The 23,288-nt window shown below is 39.5% G+C and overlaps 1 long non-coding RNA gene across 4 annotated transcripts in view; it reads left to right on the top strand.

Moving 5' to 3' along the window:
• LOC115609866 overlaps positions 1-23,288 on the top strand; it is a 101,999-nt gene that overhangs the window by 61,239 nt on the left and 17,472 nt on the right. For 3 of the 4 annotated variants that reach the window (XR_003992022.1, XR_003992021.1, XR_003992019.1), the window contains one exon: positions 2,099-2,358. The exons of the other annotated variant lie outside the window; for it this stretch is intronic. This is a non-coding gene — a long non-coding RNA (uncharacterized LOC115609866). Of the gene's footprint in view, positions 1-2,098; positions 2,359-23,288 lie in introns of those variants that run through there. 4 annotated transcript variants of the gene reach the window in all.

Below are 23,288 nucleotides of genomic sequence, written 5' to 3'. Positions count from 1 at the left end.
AATGCCCTGCTGCAGTCACAGACCCTGTAGACCTGGTGTTTTCCTGTTTTAGCATTTCATCCCTGCTGTAATTCTAGCTGACCCCTCACTGCACACTAGAATCAGTAAGTCAGATAATCTACTTCTATATTAGAAAACTACACACAGCCAGGGCAAGGGTCATAGCACAGCTTGTTTCCACATAGCTTAATTTTCTCCCTCCCTTGCAGCATTCCCAGAAAGCCTCATCTGTATTGCTTGTTGGGTACATACTCTTGCCCATGTATCCTCCAAGCTGCGACTGGACAGCTATTCTTATGTGGAGTATTTTCTTGTCTTTGGCCTGGATAATCATGCAGTTGGCATAGAACAGGAACTGTAACTCTGTTTTCTTCCCTTACCAACATCACATTTCCCATATGGGGAGTATGAGCTCATATTTTTTTCCATGTCCACAGAGCTTGAAATAAATCCAGCTGTATATAGCCAGGAAATTCCAGCACTTGGTATTTCCATTTCCTTAAAACATTCTATTTGTTTTATCTGCATTTAATTTCAGCTGAAGGTTGGGGCTGACAAGTTGCTGATCTGTAAACTTTGCTTGGTTTCATCCCCAGAGCACCATGAACTTTCTGTATGAAGGACAGGCACAAGCTCATAAATACCAGTGCAGCTTGCTCCTCCACATGATGTGGGAATATGGATTTTCTTGTCCAACTCTCTTACGCAGATCCTACTAACACCCATGAAAGCAGAAAAAAATTACATCTTTATAACTTAATCAGTGTATTTGCTGCCACATCGCCCCAGAACAGTAGCTCATCTGATACTGCTTTGGGTTTGGACTTGACACTGGCCAATCAGTCAAATTTTCTGAATGTCCAGGTATGCTGGCATTTAACAGGCAGACAGAAATACCTATCCTAAAACAAATGAGTAGCACATGTTATTAAATTGCGTTACTTCAGCTGTACTGAGCTGTTTTCTTAATCAACTATCATAATGCCAAAATAATGACTAATAGGAGATTGTTAGAAACACTTTCTTGTCCTGAACATGATGGAAGACATTCAAGTCAATGAAAATCTTGCTGATATAGAAACCACAGCAATAAACCACAACTGTATGTATTTTTCATAGTGGATCATCATGCCATATAGGTTTTTAATAAAATATATGACCTAGTCCAAACCTTGGCTATTGCTGTTATCTATCATTTGTTATGAAGACACCAGACATCTTTGATTTCCCTTGTTGGATTGAAACTGTTTCTGTCTTTAGGTTATTGCTGCTTCAGAATCTCATCTACCACCTTCCTGATTGGTTTTAATTATCTTTCTTTCATTCTCTTTCTTAATATGCTTTTCTCCAAGTGTTTTGAATTGTTTTATGTTGATGGCAATGTATCTTGCTGAGGGCACATTTATTGAAACGTACTACTTAAGAGCTAATTATAGAGTAGATTATATTTTTTCTTTATAGCAAGTGCACTTGACTATTTTAGTTTCTTGGCAGAAAGAAATAATCAACAACTATCTTAAACACCATACTGTGTATATGTTTGTGAGTTTGGTGAATGGATGCTAAGGTTCATGACCTTGCTTTAATATCTCTTAGATAAGGAATGACCCTTAATCACTTTAGAAGGAGAGCTTACATAGATGGTAACAGTAACAAAGAAGTAGCAGATTATTCAGAACTGTTTTGTGAGAAAGATGTATATGGAAGAGTCTCTATAAGAGTTTAAAAACTTGGGCTAGTTCCCAATCTGATGTGAGTCTGTGTGTTGCTATTGACTTAGTCAGAATTTACTATGATTTACTTTGGGAAATATGACCCAGATGGCATTGTTTCCTCATGTTGTTCTCTTATTTGTCTGCTCATTTTCCAGCTGATTATATGGGTGGGCCTTTCCAAGCAGGCAGACCTGCTAGAAACTGGGCAGGAGAAAAAGCAGTACATTAACACCCCAGCTGAGAGCACTTACAAGTTATTCTACAGGTTAAGACAAAGATGTATGGCAAATGCAGACCACTAACATAGGGATTGGGGAAGACTTACATCTTGTTTTCTGGTGGTTTACTCTAAGCTTTACTTCTTTGCTTTTTTCATTATGTAGGAAAGAAATCCCTCTTTTCTTGCCCAGACAACTTCATAAAGAAGATTCAGACTTTCCTCTTGACTGTTATTCAGCCCATCTTCAGCATCTGAAGAAGGTGATATAAGCAAAAAGCAGGAAAGCTCATAGCGAGAACCTTCTGGACCTATAAGTGCCAGTGTACGTTTACACAAACCAAATAGTTACTACCCCATACTGTGGATTTAATGCTTGCTGTTTTCAACTTTCTTCATTTATTACAATGAAATAAGTGTCTCTAGTATTTTTGGTCTGTCTGGCTTTAATTTTCTCATATTTCCGGTTTCAAGAAATATGTAAGCAAAAAGGAAACCTGAAATTTTTCACCACAGTGTTTGCCTTTTAGGATTAGGTTCAGATAACTTACTTACTTCAGGTATTAAGTTCAGATGTGTTAATGCCTGAAAAGGAGGCATCCAGCCTAGCTGGCTTGGGTTCAGCATACTTCAGATGGATGTGTGTGCTCACCAGAGAGATAGGATAGGGTAGTGTCAGGGTAGCTGCACCTCTCTGAAGCTCATGAGATTGAATCAGAGCTGTGTGTGCATTGCATGATTCCCATCAAATGGGATGCAGAGCACCAACTTTCATGGAAGGGCAGGCATTTGCCAGCTGTGCTTATGTTTCTTTTAAGTGGCCATGGGAAAAGCACAAAGTCCTCCATGCCACATCAATCAGTCTGAAGGAAAGCACAAGATCTCTCCATGCCACATCACTCAGTCATGAGAGAACTTGGCAGGAGTGAGGCAACCTAACGACTCAGACAAGGCAGCTTTTATGCACTTGCAGGTGTCTAAGCTGAGGTATGCAGGGAATTTCATAGACCAGCCTGGCTCTTGTTTTCAGTTACATATCAAAATGTTTACTGTGCCTAGTTAGCACATATCATACCAAAACCATGCCAAACATGGAAGCAATGAAAGTCCAAATAGGAGAATATCACCTCTTAAAACACATTAATAAAGTTTTCAAAAACAAAAATAAGTGGAATTCATTAGTCTAAGGTACAACCTTTAATCTTTTAAAGGCTGGCATAAGCCTATAAACATAGATTTCAGAGTACTTAGATGATTGTATAGTATCAAAATGTTTAAACGGGCGTTCATACAACTAAATTTTAGACCTGTTGTTCTTTTCAGTATGATCTAATGGCTGGTGCACAGAAGCTGTTGTTAGGACTCCTGGGCTCTGTTTCCCTTTTCTGCCAAGATTTACAGCTAATGAGATGCTATTTTCTGCACTCCTTGGCTAGTGCAAAACTGTATTTATTAGTGGTTGTTTTTATGATCTAAGATTTACAATTTCTAATGATCATATGCAAAGTAAAGCTTTTATTTACTTAACCACCATGGAAAACTGCATGTAACAAAATCAGCATGGAATTCTTGCTGCAGAAACATCATTGCTTTACAGCCACTGTGATTTTTTTAGACTTTAAGAACAAAATCATGACACCTTTTCTTGTGCTGAGCAGAATCTTTGCAAGCAGCCCTGTGGAGCAGATTTTAATTTTCATTAATGATTTCCTAAGACTTTGGTGCTGCAGCAGAAGTCTGAAAACTGGTAAAAGTGGAATGAATATTGTTTTCCATGTCTGGGAGCAAAGTGGTCTATTGTATGCAGGTATGTTGAATTCAGTCTGGTTACTTGAAAGGAGAATTGCAATTCGGAGCATCAGAATCTGACCAGAGTAAACAATCTTTTTCATAGCAAAGTTGTAAAAAACCCATTATAGGCCCAAATTCGTACAATTTACAGTAACTGTGAAGATAGTGATAACTAAAAAAAAATAAAATGAGTGCAGTTTCTGAATTTCAATGATAATTCTGTAAATTCACTGCCTTTCCCTTTACACTTGTATCAGTCAGTAAGAAAGATTGTGGCTTGCTGTTTGAAAATTTGTGCAATGATTTCAGGTCCCATGTATATATAAGACATTATGCTTGTTCTGTTAGTATTTGAACAGATTTGACATGAGTGAAGGGATGATTTTTTGGTAAATTGCTCAGGCTGACATTAATAGATTGAGCTCATGTGATTTCCGCAGTCTTCAGCCTTTTGGCTTGTGGTCTCAATGCTAGAGCAATGCATGCTTAGGTCTTTTGCAGGTCTCTTTGAGCAGATCAACCAGCAAGAAAGGGCAAGAAAACCTCTGAGACATTGTTCCTGTAGCACCAGATTTATAGCGCATATTAATATCCAAGATAACGATGAAGTATTGGCAGTGCCATCACTGCAGTGACTAACAACAAATACCCAAATGCGCTACACCACTGTAGAGACTTGAGTATTTTTATTCCAACGTTCAAGCCTCCTAGGCTTTTGTTTCATTAATAATACAGTTTGGCCTAAGCATATCTAAACCACTTGTGGTTCTGCATTCTTATCGATTGTGCATAGAAAGAAAGTAATTTTCTGCATCTGAGTCTTTTGCAACTATTGCATTTTGACTGTCATACTCTCCTTGATACTATAAGTACCTCTAATGAAGATGCAGTGGAACTATTTTTTGATACAGGTTTAAAAAACCACTTGGTCTCACCTGTAATATGGGCCCTTTACAGACAGCTGGTATAAGTAATTCAGCTGGTCATCTGCCATAATCCAAGACTCTTGCTATGGATTCTGTAAAATCCACCTGGCCAGTGTATTTGCTTCCTGGTATACCATATACCTATAAACAGGATTATTCAGTAGTTGAGTTTTCAGATGATGTTGTGAGTCTTATAAGAAACACTGTTTAATGTACTACACCTGCCACACACAAGTATTTCAGTTCGTCGTAATCAAACTTAGGTAGTCGCTACTGTCCTAACACCTGGCTTTGAGCTTGTCCCACAAGCAGAGACACTCTGACAGAAGGAAGAATATCTCCACCAGGTAGAGTGTATGGGTGGCCAGCTTTGCTTCATTCACAGAGGGCAGTCAGGTGGACATGTATGGGTACATCACAGTTATGCGTTAAATTTTCTGAAAGGTTAGGATGGGCACTTAAGACCATAAAGGGACAGCAACAGAGAGTTTTGTGAATTTCTGCACAGGAGCAGAGTAAGACCTAAGTGTATATATCTGCAGCCACTGAAGAATCACAAATGATGGGATTGCTATAAATATTGGAACTATTATATATCCTGCTGGTCACCTTTTAGAGAAATAAGGCAAATGACAACAAGAATAAACTCATCAAAACATGTATAAAAACATGACTACCTTGTGCTACTGCTGGTTTTGCATGTCTATGTCTTTCTACAATCTAATTCAACAGCTCCTTCCAACAAAGACCAGTGTTTGCTCACTGATGCTGAGAAGACAGCTTGTTTGATGAAGGTTTGTACAACAGTTAGTGAAGTTTGCAGCCGTAGTTTATAGGGCTGATAAAAACAAACAAACAAACAAATATAACTATTTCAGGCAGCTCTTACCCCTTTATAATTTATGCACATGCTCAAAGATATGCTCTGTTCAAAATCTCTACTCAGGACTGATTTACGGTGTATTTAATCTACAGTCACAGAATTTGCTACAGTGCAGTGTAGTGATTTCTGAACAAGATTTAAGCTAGGTAAGCTAGAGATAAAATCAGCCAACCTCCATAGTATAAAGCTTGAGCAAGAAGTTGCATTAAGAATACCTTGTGTATCTGGACTTCATACAGCTGTCACTTTATTAATTGCTATGTAGTCATTTTCTTAGTTGTTTAGTCATCATTTATATTAAAATAATTCATATTGTTCCGTCAATACAAAAACACATTAGTGTTGCCTCCATGTTGACAAGACCTGGCCTCTAACCTGGGAATTCCTGATAAGGTTATCATGAAGAGGTTAAAAAATACCAACAAATGGTCATATTGGTGGGGACACACCATGAGTAGAATAAATTGGTACAACTGTACCATTAAATACTTATAGCCAAATGGAAATTTTCTCCCTCACATAGCTTGCCGAGTAGGAAAGCAGAATTATTACCTAGCAAATTTCATCAAAAGGGCAAACTAACATGCAGAATGAGGACAGTTTTGGTAAAAAGGTTCATGGGCTGCAAGTGAAAGCACTCATGAACAGTGAAGGGGGAGCAGGATATGCATTCAGGAACGTGAATTAAGATTCAGCATTTGGGGTCTAAGTCATTGCAGATGCAAGAAAAAATGTTGGATTGGTGACTGTCTAATTCCGGATGGCAAGTGAAAAGTGTATTAAGATAGCATGATACCCACGTCCTGGAGCACGTAGAAAATGGAGTCAGGCCCGCTAAGGCACCTGGAAAGAACTGGAGGTTATGTGAGAAAGTCAGGGTCATTGTTAAAATTCAGAGCATGTTACAACCCTGCCAGTTCTCAAGACAGGGATAACTACCAGATGAAAGCAGGAGGAAAATAAGCACATGGAGAATTTCAGATTCATCTCCTTTGGTCTGCTGGCTTTGTGACATTTCCTGAGTATTCTGGATTATTCTGGATTACTACAGTTTTATATTTTTAGAATTTGTCACTACCAGTTCTGGAGAACCCAGCAGTAAGATCCTCACTAACTACACCGGAAGGCTCTGTCTGTATTGGCTTGGGCATACTCGATTTTCTCTTTTTATATGGTTTGCTTAGTTGTTGGTTTTTTGTGGTTTTTTGTGGGTATTTTTTTGTTTTGTTTCGTTGTGCGTGGGTTTTGGTTTTTTTGTTTGTTTGTGTTTGTTTGTTTTTGTTTCTTTAGTGTCATGTCTCCCCCCCTCCCTCCACCCCTCCTGGCAATAGCAAGGATATTTGCCAATTAGGTGCCAGCCTGGTGTGATCCAAGTGAATTTCCAAGGGCAGATAGAAATATTAGTTTTGAGAAGTGCAAGGAACCATTGTTCATTTCAGGAAAATATTAACCTGAGGTCTAATTAACGAAAATTAATGACTAACAGGGTGCTTTTGGCTTGTGGGAGAAGTTTAGGAAACTGGGTGAAGTAAGATTTTTCTCTAACGTGAACAGCATGATATTCATGCAGGGCAGATGATTAAAAATACCTTTCTTAAAATATACTTTTACTCTGAAAGCGATAGTGGAGCTGCCTCAGATTTTCAAAAGGGCCAGCATGGCCAGTGGTGTGATTTTCCAACTGAGCTAGGAAGCATATTGGTGTTACAGTTCCCTAGCACACAGACACCTTTTACAAATGCTACTGTCTTACAGAACAACACCTTGCCTGTACCTGACAACAAACAGGCTGAGCCCATGTTGGCAGCCAGCTGTCTGAAGTGCATCCTTTGTCTTTCTTGATTCCAAGTTTCCTGGGGACGTCTCCAAGTCAAGGTCCTTGTTCACTATGTGCCCTCTCCACATCCTACTTCAAGTGAATAATAGCGATTTCCACATGTAGGGAAGGAGGGAGGATGGCCATGTGGCTAGTGCAGGAGAAAGCCACTTTCTGCTTCTGGGGCCCCCTTTGCTGGTTTGGGTGGGGGGGAAAGGGGAAGGTTGCAGGCGAGAGGGACGGAAAGGATCCAAGAGAGGAAGGAAAGACTTATGTACTGCTTACGTCCCTGCAAGTGTCGATCCCAGGTAATGTGCTGCTTCCTGTAAAGATGCAACAATGGATGTAGATCCTCCTTGCTTTCAGTAGCCATCTTTTCTGGATGAAAATCCTTTCTCACCATATCCCAGAAGGCAATCTAGCAAGCCTGGGAAAATTTAGCACATTGCATCACTCAAAATATCCATGAGAACAACACACATTTTTCGAAACCTGCTCTGTTCACCATGCACTGCCAAAAATATTTTGCCTTCATGCTTGCAGAAATGAAGTTTTTGAGTGTAACCGGGAATTCTCCCTCTTCCCTGGTTTTATGGATGTGGGATTTCACTTGCAGCAACTGCTCATCCTCTGCATAAGAGCCTCCGTCACATTTTCGCTGTGTGCCAATCCATCCCCCATGGAGTGAGTTTATAGCAACCAACAATGAATGGAGGGGATTGAAGCAGATGTAAATAAAGGGCTAGTGAACATTTTTAGCTCGAAACAATGAGCCGTGATCACTTGGTTTCTAAGCAGGCTGAATGGCAGATCCTATTTTGTATATATAGCGTGCTTGTTGTACAACAGCCTCTGACTAATTCCTGTCTTCTTGGTCATCACTAATAAAATTAAATTTAATGAAGAGGATTTTGTTGCCAAAACTAAATACCTCACCCACAAATAATGCTAGGTGCTTCATGCTGTTCCTTGTGATTACTTTTTATGCTGATTTTCTGTGTGTCAAATATTTCAGATTGATACTATATTTCATAAATTATATGTGCTCAGATGTGTTTAATATATCGCATATAGTAAAGGTGTCTATATGTGATGCATTATATATGATAATGCGTATCTTAAAGAGTCTTTTACAGTTTCACGTTATATTTCCATTGTGTAGGAAGATCTATTATTTATTCACCTACTGATTTCTACATACATGTGTGCAGAAACAAATTTGCATATGTTGTATGTCTCATATAGTAACAAGCTTGCACAAACAAATGATTTAAGTAAAAATGGGTAGATATTAAACGTTTTAAAATATTCTGTTAGCAACAACCTTTTGTTATTGATCACATCACAAATGTGAAACACTTATTCAGCATAAAATGTCTCTGTGCTTTCTGCAGAAGCTGCCATTTTTTTGTCTTCTTTCTTCAAATCCTCTGACCTCCCTTGGGAAGGCTTTTATGCACATTCAGTATGCTCACACAACTATTTCTACCAGCACTGTTACCATAGAAACCAAGTGATTTTTTTTTCTTTCCCCTCCTCCCCTGTCAGGGTTTGGACCTAGTGCCAGATCTCTCTACAGGTAGCAATAATATTTTTTCAATATTTGGACAGATCTTTTAGAAATAAAAATCTGTTGTTTACATTTTCAAGATGTGGTACTTTATTTCAGGATACAAATTTTCAGGTATTAACATCAACCAAGTGATACACATACTTCAGGGAGCTAGAAATCTCTTTCTTTTGCAAAATTTAGACCATGACAGTTTGTGAGGAAGATGCCAGAATTGATTATTAATTGTAGACTGCAACTCAGAATGTGAATGAAGGGATTTATGTTGCAGGTCAGTGGACTGTGTCTCACATTTTCATTTTTTTTAGTGCTCATTTTCAAAATATCTCTTTAGCATACATAGAAATGGCTTGATCATGCCTAACCGCAAAGAGAGGCATGTAATTAATTAGTATATAATTTACAAGTTATTGATTGGCGTAATTTGTAGTGCTGACATTAACAGCTTCCTCATATAAATTTTTAAGTATTTTGACTCTCTGACTACATATCATATTGATTTTTTAAATGAATCTATGCTTAGTTAGATGCACAACATTATATATTAATTTTATAACTGTTCTATTTGGGCTGAATAAATTATTTCAATTAACATGACATAGAGAACATAGCTTTTCATTGAACCATCTGTCATTTTAAGTGTAATTTGTCTTAAAACACACATAAACATTAGGTCATACCTACACTGCAACACAAATATATGTCTGATAATTTTTAGCCGCTGTTTATGTAAAATACTATACTGAAAAGCAGAATCACAATCACACATTTTGCATAAATTCTATCTGCTTCTAGCATACACCTTAGCTTTTGGATGCAAATATATTACACCAGAAAAATGCAGAAGAAGGGAGAGCTAAGATGTTTTGAAAGTGCATTTTTTGTCCTGCTGTCAGGCAAGCATCGGTCTTGTGGACCCTTGTCCAAAACAACCAAATCTCCTGTAATATAATTATCAAGTGCAAGGCCACCAGAGTGGTCTTTGGTCATCTTTTCCCCTGTAATATGTGTTCAGCGTATGAGGTAATTAAGATCATGCAAACATGAAAAATAAATTGTCGCATGTTTCAAATGCATTTTTTCTTCAGTGACAGAAGAGGGAGCAGTTCTTCCTTCTCACTGTCTAAGAGATAAATTTGGCCCCCATCCCCCTGCCTATGCCCCTCTTGCCAAATGCAAACCTGCTCAATCATAATCCAGACACGGCTGGGTTTTACTGTGGGGGCAAGCGGCAAGACATTTTGGGGTCGAGGGTGGCGGGGGGATGGACCACCCACTTTGTCTCCGGAGGAACAAAGCTGAAATTCTTTCTGGGTTGCCAGTTTCCCTAAGGATATAGTTAGATATCAGCATCTTTTGTGTCCTACTGTATTTTTTTTTCTTTTTGTAACAATGCTTTTTTTTTTTTTAATTATTTTTTTTTTAACCCGCCTCAGGATGGTACAAAGCAGCCGCGGTGGTGTGTAGTCAACTGGAGTGAATGTGTACATTCTCCAGGCTTCATTTTTGTGAGACTTTGTCCCACTGTTGTTCCCACTCTGAGCTGAGCAGAAACCATGCACGTCTGAATAACGGGGCCCTTTCTGCCTGTTGTAATCCTGGATTGTTACAGTCTGGGGGCCAGCCATGCTGTCACCGTCACAAATTGATTTAACCATCAATTGCAGTGGTCATTAAAGCTGCTAGAAGTCCCAGCCAAGCTGATGAATTGCAGCTGAATGTGAAATGAGCCTCCAAGCCCGTTTCCCACCATCTCATATCAAAGCCTATTGTGTCCCTCCAAAGTAAAGGGTCGGAGGTTCAGACTGGAGTTCAACAATGGACTCAGTCAGAAGATAGAGCCCCCTTCGCCCTGGCATTCCCAATTACAGTTTTCTTTCCATACCTTATTGTGCAGTATTTGCATCCAACTAATACGTTGAATTATTGACATACCCCAGTGTCAATGGAGCTTTTGAAAGATTTATCCACCAAAGATATGGAATCCCAAGCATCTGGTAGCTCCCCAGTAATGACAATGAAACGATTCCCTGGTTTTCCTCCTCCAGCAGCATAGTCGACTGATCTGAGCTGAATGGCTATCTTTACTCAGCAGAGATTAGCTGCTTCCAGGCCTCACACAAAAAACTGAGTTTGCTTCTGGAAGTCCTTTTCCTTCAGATGTATTGTTCTCTGGACTTTCCTTGCTACTCATTTTTATATAGCACTTAAATCGCTTGTCTTTTGCTTAGTGGCTGTAAGTAACAGGAGAAAAAGAATAATAAAAAAAAAATCTAATGGACTCCACTCTTTTGTTTTTTTTTTTTTTTTTTTAACTTCCCTGCTGTGTCTGCATGATTGACACAGTCTTCTTGCATTTTTGGTTTTTATTAAGCCACACACAGTAGGCGCTACCAGATGAAATCACATTCCTTCTGTTCAGGGCGGGTAGCGTTTGCATGCTGGGCACACACAGGCTGGTTTTGCTTGCATGCTTTGTCTTGTTGAAGGGTGCTGTCCCTGTGGGAGAGGGACCCTAGGGCGCCGGCAATGAAAGGAGTTCGAGGTGAAACACTGCGGCTGTGATTGCATACATGTAAAGTCCGGGAGGGCTCCCTCAGTGTGCATAGGCAGAAAAAAACATTGTGGAAGGGAGGAAGATTCAGTAAAGAGGTCACGGGTCCAGACTATCTCAATGTATTAATAATGAGCCAATACACAGTTCTAGGCCTGTATTTCCCTATAGACTGAATATCCCCACTAAATATGCGTGGAGATGCTGTTAGCCAAGAGGACTAACTGTCACCACTGGCCTGTAGTCCTCAGTGGCTCCTATGGACGTCACCAGACACCTGGTCTTGAAAGCTTTGCTGTTCTAAGACAGAATGAACCAATGAATAAATAAATACATGCACTTTTTATTTAAAAAGTTCTTCAAGTCGGATTGTGTTGCAGAAGAGCAGTGATTTTGTTGAACTCTTGGATCGTTCTGACCTCTGGACTTTTTCACTGGATGTAACAGTGAACTTTCCTTAATGGAAAGTAATATCATTGCTGATATAATTTTTTTTTTCCTTACATGTTCCAAGTGAAGCATCTGAACAGTCCATTAATGCATTCTAGCACCAAGTTGTTTCCACAAAATCTGGACTGAATGATTAAGAGACTAAAAAATAGAGCGGTTCTCTGTTTGTCCATTGAATGGCCCCCGGTAGTGATTTAATGTCTCCTGAGAATCTGGGGTTTAAAAAAAAAAAAAGATATGTGCACACTCTCCACTGTGACAAGCCCCAAAATTTTCACAGTTTCTTTAAAAAACAGAATACCAGCCCTAAATAGACAATAAGATGGCAATAGGAGACTCTCCTGAATTGGAGACATCCATGTTCAAATTCTCTCAATTTTTTTCCAACAGCACAGATAACTATGTGAGATTGTGAAACTATTTAATCATAATTCTCAAGTTTGTCTCTCTCAATCTCTTTCTTGAACAAGTAAATATTCATTGGGCCAGAAGCACAAACCTGAGGCTCTCACAAACTCTCCTCTGCCCTAATCACTAGGCAAGAAAACAAGGTACGGTTTTTGACCGAGTGCATACAGGGGCAGCCTCAGCCTGACTGTGCAGCTTGCCTGCCAATATTCAGAGAGAGGAGGACATAGAAGGTAAAAAGTGCATCTGACAACTCCTAATCATGCTGTTCTCTGTGCATATGGAAAGTATTCAACTGCTGCAATGTGAAGCCAGAATAAGTGGAACAGAATACAGATTACAGGCCATCTACCCATTTTATGCAAGCCTCAGTACTATTGAAAAGTCAAGTGAACAAGCTTATAACTAAAGGTACTTATTTACTTTTGAGGCAAATTTGTACTCTGAGACCATCCTTACTTCTCTGCTGATCTACTGCAAACATCTTTCTGGCTGGTTTCTACTGAGAAGAAATCAGTAGTATTGGAACTCTGGTCATGTAACTTTCTCAGTTTATACAAGCCCTGACATGTGATGGTCAGGGTTTATCTAAACAATCTTAGCACATTATCATTGTCATGTTCCAAGGGAGCAAGGCTGCACTGAGATATAACTTTAACAGGAATAAAGTTCCCTACAGCTTGACTATCAAAATTGTCTCTGTGTAAACTCCTGCACAAATGAAAACTAAGAACAACGCAAATTCCCTAGACTCAAAGCGTACTCGCTTTCTCAGAACTTGGAAGGTTGTTCATTGTATGGTTACCCAATAGATCCTCACCCTGCAACATTAACAACGGTTCTTGAAAAAATGATTGTTTCCTTGTGAGCTGTTGAGACAAAAACAAATCAAGAAAGCTTCCACTTCGGTGGAGAATAAAGACGTTTATGTTACACACTTACCTTCTGCTGAAAGAAATCTTGTCCTAGCAAAATTTATATTCAGAAATATATACCATTAGATCTTGGCAAGATTCGTTTCACTAATAGATGAAGATAGATACCTTTTGCCCCACATGACTGGGTCCTCTAAGGCTGCTGAGGGCACAGATTTTATTTGCAATATTCAGCTACTTCAAGGAACAGACTAAGCTGCCCACAGAAAGCAGTGTTTTCCCTTAAGCACTGGAGTGACAGAAATTCTTTTTCCTACAGGTTAATGTCCTGAGGCCTCTGAGACTCCCCTTCATAGCATAAACCCAGCTTTTCCCTATGCCTCTAATGGTGCTTCTGCTCATAAGGAGCCAGGGTGAGGGCAGGCGGACACCTATGCATATCCTGCTTGGCTATCTAATATGCACACACTGGCTTATGTTCACACGGTGACAGCCCTCACCTGAGCTGTCCCTTCTCCTGGCTAGATCTCCTTGGAGATCTTCAAAAGCCATCTGGACTTAGTCCTGAGCTATCATCTCTAGGTGACCCTGCTTGAGTTGGCAGTTGGACCAGATGACCTCCAGAGGTCCCTCCTCTGAGGACACTTCTGTGATTCTGTAAAAGCTTTAAAAGTTATTAGCAGAATAGACTCACAGGCAGACACACAGTTCATCTCAACAATGATATGTCTTGCTGTCTTATGACAAGTGGGGTAAAAACTCAGAAGTCTTTTGTAGAAGAGATGTTGGGGTACAAAAGATAGTTTCAGAAGTACTGAAATGTAGAGATACTGAATTTGTGTTTGCAAGGAAAGATGTTTTGATAGTGCTTGTTTTTAGCTGTACGACACTGAAGATAAGTTTTCCTCAAGGCAGACAGTTACTCCTCAAGTGCAACTCAAATTAGTGTTTACTCTACATTATTAACTTGTATATGATTACCTTACTAACTTTTGTAGTAAACCTTTGCTGACCTATATTGACTTGGTACTCTGGAGTTCGTGGGTAATTGTACAAAATAGTACATTGGTCATTTGTGATTTTGTGATCAACAAATGCAAATAAGAGATTAATAACAGCAATACTATCCCATTAAAGACTAGAAATCTATTTTACATATGTAGTATTGAGGGAATAAATAAATTTATTGCACTTTACATAAAATGGTTTTACTTTTCATTTTTTACACATAGAAAAGAAATAGCATTGTAAAGGCATCCTTGAATCAGGTGCAACTAGTAGAGTCTTGTGTCAGGAATGTCACAAGAAATCTAGATCCCAGAAGGATTTCTTAATTTTAAGATGTTAAAATAAGAAGAGAAACCTTTTGACGTTAATTGTAGATGAAACTAATCTTTGAACCATTCACAATTCACTTAGTGAAGTAATATGCAGTAAGTGGCAATTGCAGATTTCCCCTGTCTTCCATGCCTTTCTGAGCATGACAATCTGTTGGTGGTACATGAAACATTTGCAAGAAATTTTCTTATTTTCATTTGTGTATTGTTACGTTTTCTCCTGAAACTGGGAGACAGTTCAGTAGCTTTCAAAACCTACTCACAAGGCAAACATGATAACTGGTGTTGCAAAAATTTTGTAACAAAAGTTTTTGTTACAGACAGTGTTCACGTTTCACTTAAAAACATAGGTTTTGGTTTGATTGCTTATCTAGAATAAGCATGTTCTCTGTGGTTCTCTGACTACCTGAACTTATCTACAATGTTTTAATGGATGTATCTGAACAGGTTGCTAAGGTCCTTTGATTCTTTTCCTTATTAAGTTCTTGTAGCTGTAGAAGTGCATGATGTCTTTGACAAACAGAAGACGAACCTCACTCAGTCTGGTTCAATGCAGTGGACTTCTCTAAGACCCTCCAGCACGCATGTGTTCCCTGGCCAGTGACAGCAGATGACAATATTTTTCTGCAGCACATGCTATTTTGTGTGTGTGTGAGACTTGCCTCATCCTGCACGTAAAAGCATCTGAGAAGTAAAATGAACCTTGTTAACTTTGGCAAAATATAAGTAATCTATGTGGCTGTTTTTGTTTTGAGCCTGGCTGATGCATCGCCTGCAGAGGCTCAACCACCACTATGCTTCAATGCCTATATTTTTTGATTATATTTGTTTGAGATGAGTTTTTGTTATATAGTTCTTCTGTGGCAAAACTGGTTTGTAACACAGAATCATATCATAGAATGGTTTGAGTTGGAAGGGACCTTAAAGATCATCTAGTTCCAAGCCCCCTGCCATCGGCAGGTACACCTTCCGCTAGACCAGGTTGCTCTAAGTCCCGTCCAACCTGGCCTGGAACACTTCCAGGAATGGGGCAGCCACAGCTTCTCTGGGCAACCTGTTCCAGTGCAACATATTATTACATATAACACTGGGGGTCATGTGTTTTTAATTCCCCCCTCACCCCCCCTACTCCCAGCTGTAGAAGCAGAATAAGAATTGTTTCAGTGGGAAGAAGAAATTAGTTCAGTTTGGAATCCAGGAATAAATGAAAAAAATGAAGTTGTGGTTAAACCACTGTAAGCAGCATATAAATAAAAGTCAAGGTCAGTATAGCTGTGGCAGCGCATTTGCTGCTAAGCAAAAGGCATATTTCTGGGGCAAGCAGCAAGGCCTTTAGAAATCTGCTGCTTCTGTTCATGCTCAAATTAAGTCTTAGTATCTTAGGGTTCTTCTCCAGGAGAAATTACAGAAGGCATTCACACTTGATTTCACGAAAGGAAAACATACACTGGTTCCCATTACTTCCCTCTAAAAACCCAAAATGATGCCTCTCAGTTTTTCTGTTCTGGATATGCAGTCAGGTGCTGTTTTTTTTCAGGTGGGTTCCAAAGGAAGGGTGGAGGAGATTTCCCAGACTACCACAGTGCAGAGGGCTGGTGCTCACCCCCCACCCCCAAACATGCACTCAGAGAAGTCTTGTTTTCCATGTTGTGTTGTGTTTCATGTGAATCCCAGGTAACCATGGAAAGGTTTTTCCAAATGTATGCTTGTTACAAGTGCAATCCAAAGCCTATGGAAGGCCATGCAAATATTCCCATGGATAGTCATGGTCCTGTGCCATCTACAGCATCTGAGGAGCCATCCATGCTCACTGCTGCTGCATTTCCAGGAAATACTGAAGTCATTTAGCACATATATTAGAGAACATCAAATTTAAGTGAAAAGGTGTAGCTAGGTTGCCAAAAATATGTTACGCAGCTGACTCTAAAAGTAGGTGACAGGCACAGCAAACAGGATTATTGTGTTCCAGTTTTGTCATTTTTCCCTGCCTCTTCAAGGAAACCAACATTAGCCTTTAATAAATTAATGTGATCTGTAATTAAAAGATCAAACTCAGCTGGCTTCTGAAGATATTACTTGCCTAGGGTTCAGTGATGTGCTGACCGACATCATTCTGTCTATTGAATGTAGAGGCTGCGGGTGTTTGATGTTCTCGTTAACTACTGGACAAGGGGTTATTATTTTGAATTTCAGAATCCATTTACTAATTTTCAGTGAGACTCCAACTCCTAAGACACTTGGATGTTTCCGAAAAAATCATGCACCCTCTTTCTTTGCGAAAGGAAAAGGTCCCAAGCATGTTTTATAGGAATACAGCTAATTAAATGACATGGTAATGAAAACAAATAAATAAAACTTAACCCAGAGTTAGACTAAACAGAAGGGATGGGATTGAGTTTCTCTCTGGAATAAAACTCTGCTGGTATGACTCATCTTAGAGCAAGAGTGAATCTCTCCCACATTTTCTGTTTAACCTACAAAACCAGGAGAGACGTGGAAACACACAAGAGAAACTCTGAGAGAGGCCACTGTAGACTACTAATGAGATAAATGTCCCTGATGTTTCCTGATAGTCCATGGGGAAAGCAAGACTTCTCCAGGGGGTGATTCAGAGTGGGTACAGTAGGATATGGTGCTTTTCCTGGAGAATCCTCTGTTTTTTCACAGGGACTGTAGGAAGAGAGCGTGGAGCCCCAAAGCTGCCTTTGGAAATGCCCACTAAAAGTCACAGGCAAGGAACTGATACAAGATCAGCCAAAACACAAGGCAAACCATTTCAAAACATTAGCTCTGAAGAAAAATTGAACTACAGTACACCTCAGCTGAGCCACGGTGTTGTACCCAAAGCTGTCTGAGCAGACCAGCGCTCTCTCTGTATCTCCTCCTTAACTGGTCTCACTCAATTGGCAGATATTCTCCTAATGGAAATCCCAGGGAACTGTATGTGTTTCTCACCTGCTAAATCAAGTTAGCATTTCCAAAATAGCAGATTCTCTGCCAGAGTTAATTTTTAAAGCTTTCCAGCATGGGGCAGTGAAGGTAGGCAGCCTTTAGTCCCACAGTGTCTTCCCCTCTGTTATCTCACTTCTCTGTGAGACAGCTAACTAACCCCACCTCTGACTAGCTATCATCTCTCTGTGAACATTTGCTCTGCCTTTGCCTGCTCAAAAGGTTCTTCAGTATTGTTTTGGTCTTCTGTAGCAATTGGCCTTTTGGTAAAAGAAATGGTATAAATTATATAATCAGGGTTTCCTGGAAGCTTGCAGAACTGTAGAGTTGGTCCCCTTCCATCTGTTTTCCAGAGTTCTACCAGGCTTAGAAAACAAGCCATGAAAATACAATAGTGCAGTAACTATCACCAAGGGCCTCTTGTGTCTTCTGCTCCATCTCAGCAAGAGGTTAAATTATGCAGCATAATGCTATATAACATAATAGGATATTTTTCCATTTTAGGCTATAACATCAGTATTCTTGCAATCATAAAAACAAATCAGAGCCAAGTTTTCCTCTCTTCTCATTAAGACATGCACTACATATTTAAGATTGTCTCTTGAGAAAATTTTACAGACAAATATTACAGAACATGCAGCAGATGTTTATGATCTCTAATTCCAAGGAAGTTCCAGCCTGGAAACTTAATTCAGGCACATTTACACTGATTTCAAGGGAGTTTTGTCCAGATGAGGTTTGCCAGTTCTAATCCATTCTTTTTTCTGGACTCTAATATTTATATTAAGCACAGATGGACTTGAACAGAATCCAAATCTAAATTAAATCAGAGTTTGGATTACCTGTCTCCAAGTGCCAGGCTTTTCTTGCATCTAAAAAGAAAGTAGTAGATCATGAGGTTAATATATGTTAGAGGTGCTCAGCACTGTCTCTATTTTTACTAGATGTTCCTGGGGCTGACTTTTTTATTGTAAGGCTGACATTCTTTTAATCCGATTTGTGCCTAAATGGGGGTACACAGTAGAGGTTTCTTTCTTTGTTGCCCAGAAAGAGAAACCTAAGCCCAAAAATTCCTACATTCTTATATACTTGGTGAGCAGAGGAGAAAAAGAGCAGCCTATTTTGAAACTTCAGGCCCACTCAGAGTTAAAATACTTCTCTGACAACTCTTCTCTGTGGGCAGATGGTTATAGTACAAAAGGATGTGGTTTAGATTTCTGCACTAATGTGTTTTTCCATTTACATGTAAAAATTTTGTAGGTTCTTGCCTGCACATACAACAAATATAACAGCACATCTATCTTAGAGAAATGAGGGGCTTTCTGTACAATTCATATTGTGAAATGATCTCAGCATCCAAGTGACATTCCAGACTGAAAAGAGGTAGAAATAATGAAAACAGAAACAACAGTTTGTTTGCCTTTTCCAGAAGCCCTCCATTGGCAGTGCCAAATCAGAACTTAAAAAAAAATAAAAAAAGAAAAAAAGCCTCATGTAAAGGTAATACAAGGTCAACAATTTAATTTCTGTCATTTGATACAATTTACAAAATTATTTTTTTTTCCTCACTAAAATGTAAATATTACTTCTGGAAATTTCCTAACACAAATGACCTATCTAACTCTCTCATACATATATCGCCTTTCCTAAAATGTATTTTTCAACTAGTGGTGTCAAATCTTTTCTCTGATGGTTGGAGTTTCTCTGATGGTTGTGTATCTATGGAGGGTTCATTTTGTTTTTTCAACTAGTTCTGTAGGCGTGTGGCATTCATGAATGGTCTACTTCCAACAACACAGGAGTCACTAGATCATTAAAAGCAGTGAGCCTTAGATCAGTTCTGGAATAAGAAGGTAGAAAATCCATGGATGGATGCAGCTTATACTGAGCAGTTAATTATATGGAGGAAGAGAGATCCATAGTTTACATTTACGATATACTCTATTTTTGCTAAGAAGGTTATACTAGAGCTCTGACATTCAACTTCCTATTAATAAGTTCCTTAAAAACCCCACCCTAAACCAGTGATTTGTTTTGTAAAACATTTCTGGTAAACATATTGGTAAACATTGACATGAGAAGAGCCACACTGGATCATAACTGAAGTTCACTAAGTTCATTATCCTGTGCTAACAGCTGTCAATGAAATCATAAGACAAATATGCTGTTGCTCATGGCAGCAGATGAGCAGAAGAAGAATCTGTCTACAAAGGTCTGGATGGGGAGGAGAATTTGAGTCGTGATCCTGTAATTCAGGAGGGGACACTAAAGGAGTGAGGTAGGCTGAATGTATTTCCTAATAACCCAGGCATTTAGGGAATAATGAAATAGAGAGAAAGAGATGGAGGGATCCCCTAGCCTTGCGTATAGCCCCATGATACCTATAATCCCCTGCAATATCCTGATCTCCGCTGGCCTTCTTCCTGAAACAGAACTCCTCCAGGTCTCACTCATCCTCAATCTTTCTTTTCTTTCCAAAACTTCCCATCTCCAAAACTCCTACTGTTTGTTCCATCCCTTCCTTCTTCCTTCCTTGATGTGTCTTTGAAATTCACTCTGCTGTCACCACAGAATTCAGCTTTGTGCCCCAGAGATGCAGGTAAGTAAGAGGTTTCTTCTTTGTTTTCTTTTTTTTTCTTTTTTTTTTTTAGCCTTCAGGACAAGAAAATGTAATGCTGTGTATTGATGAACTGTAAACCAGAAAATGTAGTACTTGTGCTGATGATAAACATGAACCATTTCTGAGAACAAGGATATGTGTGCAGCAAACCTTCCCCTGATTACCTTCCTTGCTAATGGTTTTTCAGTACGGTCTCATGCGCATGAACTGGAACAGGCTGGAAGGTGACAGAAGAAGAGAAGAAAAGTTGCCTTTTCCAATCACACTTCTGCTGAAATTTCCATTCACCTTCCAAGCAAAAAGATGTGACCAATCCGGACTGGTGATCATGTTCTCCAGCTACTCTGGTTTGAAGGTTTACATCGGCTGGTGCAGTTTTCAAACTGTTTCACGTGCAGCACAGTAGAAGAGATTTCTTTTCCTCCTTCTCAGAATGGTGCAGTTAAATCCAGGAGCATTTTGGGAATAAAAGTGGATAAGAAGTGATTGAGGTATTTAATGGCAATTTTACTGATTTAATAGTCACAAAAATAATTTGCTGCAATTTCATAAATTTGTTGATATACTGGGTGACAGGAGATGATAAAGATGTCCCATATCCTAGCAATGAAAACTTGAAAGACATTCTTTCAATCAATATGTTACCTAATAGGCCTAATTTTGTAGGAGATGCTGTCACAGATTCCAATGGCAATGGCTGTTTCACTCTGTTGGGTTGAAGCCTGAAATGGTAAATGCTTCAGGGAGAGGTGATAATTTTATGCTTGCTACAGTCACAAAATCACAGAATGGCTGACTTTGGAAGGGACCGTATGGTCCAACTGCCCTGCTCAAGCAGGGACACCTAATTACAGCTTCCCAGGACCATGCCCAGATGGCTTTTAATGATCTCCAAAGATGGAGAATCCACTACGTCTCTGAGCAACCTCGTGCCGGGGCTTGGTCATCCTCACAATAAACAAAGTGTTTCCTCAACGTCAGAGGGAACCTCCTGTGTTTCAGTTTGTACCCATTGGCTCTGGTCCTGTCACTGAACACCACAGAAAAGAGCCTGTCTCCATCCTCTTTGCATCTTGCCTTCAGGTATTTACATACATAGATAAGATTCTCCCTGGATCAGGTCTCCAGGCTGAACAAGCCCAGCTCTCTCAGCCTTTCCTCATAGGAGAGATGCTCCAGTCCCTTCATTATCTTTGTGGTCCTTTGTTAAGGATTCTCTCCTGTATGCCCATGTCTGTCTTGTACCAAGGAGCCCCAAAACAGGTGTGGCCTTACCAGTGCTTAACAGAGGGGATGGATCACTTCCCTCGACCTGCTGACAATACTTAACCTAATGCAACCCAGGATACCATTGGCTTTCTTTGCTGCAATGGCACATTGTTGGCTTATCTTCAACTCGTTGTCCACCAGGACACCCAGTTCCTTTTCTGCAAATCTGCTTTCCAGCTGGGTTGCCCCTAGAATATACTGGTGCATGGTGGTTTTCCTCCCCAGGTGCAGGACTTTGCAGTTCTCCTTGTAGAACCTCAAGAGACTCCTGTCAGTGCATTTCCCCAGCCTGTTGGTGTCCCTCTGGAGGGCAGCATGACCCTTTGGTGTATCAAACACTTATGCCAGTTATGTGTCATCAGTAAACTTTCTGAGCATACACCAAACCCCATAGTCCAGATCATTAATGAAAATGTTTAACAGGACTGGAATGAATATTTACCCTTGGGGTACACTGCTAGTTGTTAGTCTCTGACTAGACTTCATGCCGCTTAGCACCATGCTCTGTGCCTGGCTGTTCAGCCACATTTCAATCTACCTTGCTGCCTGCTTATCCAACCCATAGCTCAACAGCTTTTCTATGAGGATCTTATGGGATACAGTGTCAAAAGTCTTATTTAAGCCAAGGCAGACAATATCCACTGCTCTCCTCATCTACCAAGCCAGTCATTTCATCATATAAGGTTATCAGATTGGTCAAGCATGACTTCCACTAGGTGCAACCATACCAACAACTCCTGATGGCTTGTCCTTCATGTGCCTGGAAATGATTTCCAGGATTAGCTGCTCAAGCCTTCCATTGAGGTGATGCTAACTGTTCCCTGGGTCCTCTTTCTTGATTTTCTTGAAGATAGGAGCGACATTTGCTTCCCTGTACTATTCTGGCATCCTTAAAGTAATGAGGCTGAGGCCTTTCTCATTGCTGTTGTTTTATATATATATATAAAAGAAATAACCACAATAAAAAGCAACTCTTCCCACAGGGGGTTGGACAATAGCTAGGTTGCTGGCACCAGAGCAGAACTGGAAGAAGCCCGAAGACATCTTTTTCATTGAAATAAAACTATTTGCAAAGCCTCAGATTTCTGCTGGTCTGCAATGTGGGCTTTTTTTTTTTTAATATATATATCTTTTTAAATCTGCTGGAGTGGAAACTGTTTTTTAATCTATGGGTTAGACAAATAGTCTACTGGGAGAACTCTGACAGATGATTCATTCCTTAGAAAACTAACATTAATTTTGTTGAGAAATATGAGTGGAATCAGGACTATGATAGAAGACAAAATATGTATACATTTTATTAAAATGTTATGAATGCCTAAATCAGCAGCACTGTAGAGTTTCCTCTAAACTGGAAAGACTTAAGATATATCATAGGTACAACTGCAATGCATACAGTCCCTCCACTTCCTACATCTGGTAAAATGTGATTTTTTATGGAGAGAATTGAATTGACACTACTTTGTGTGCTTGATTTTTGTTTCAATTGAAAGTGCCAAATGGAACAGACAACAGAGGAGTTCTTGCCTTTTCTTTAAGGAGACACCAATCTCTCCTCCAGTTGCTACGTTTACAAATTATTTTACATAAATACTTGCCTGTGGGATTTCTACCCATTTTGAGATTTGGTTGAATTTAGACAAAAGTGTTCTGATGTTAAGGGGGATTCCCAGGTGGACTGGTAAAGTAATCCCCTAAACCTATTTTCCACATGGTTAAAATCAGGCTAAACCAACCTTCTTTTTTTTTTTTTTTTTTTTTAATTTCTTAGGTTAGGGTTATATTAATTTAAATATCTTCAGAACAATAGGATTATTGTACAAATAGGACCCAAAGTTGTTATTAATCCTAGGCACATACCCTGAACATGTGCATGAATAAGTCAATAGCTGCATGCTTGTGCATGCA

Source organism: Strigops habroptila, chromosome 6 (assembly GCF_004027225.2).
Source record: "Strigops habroptila isolate Jane chromosome 6, bStrHab1.2.pri, whole genome shotgun sequence".
NCBI lineage: Eukaryota > Metazoa > Chordata > Aves > Psittaciformes > Psittacidae > Strigops > Strigops habroptila.
Note: the sequence above shows the minus strand (reverse complement) of the source record. Positions and strands in the feature narration are given on the sequence as shown.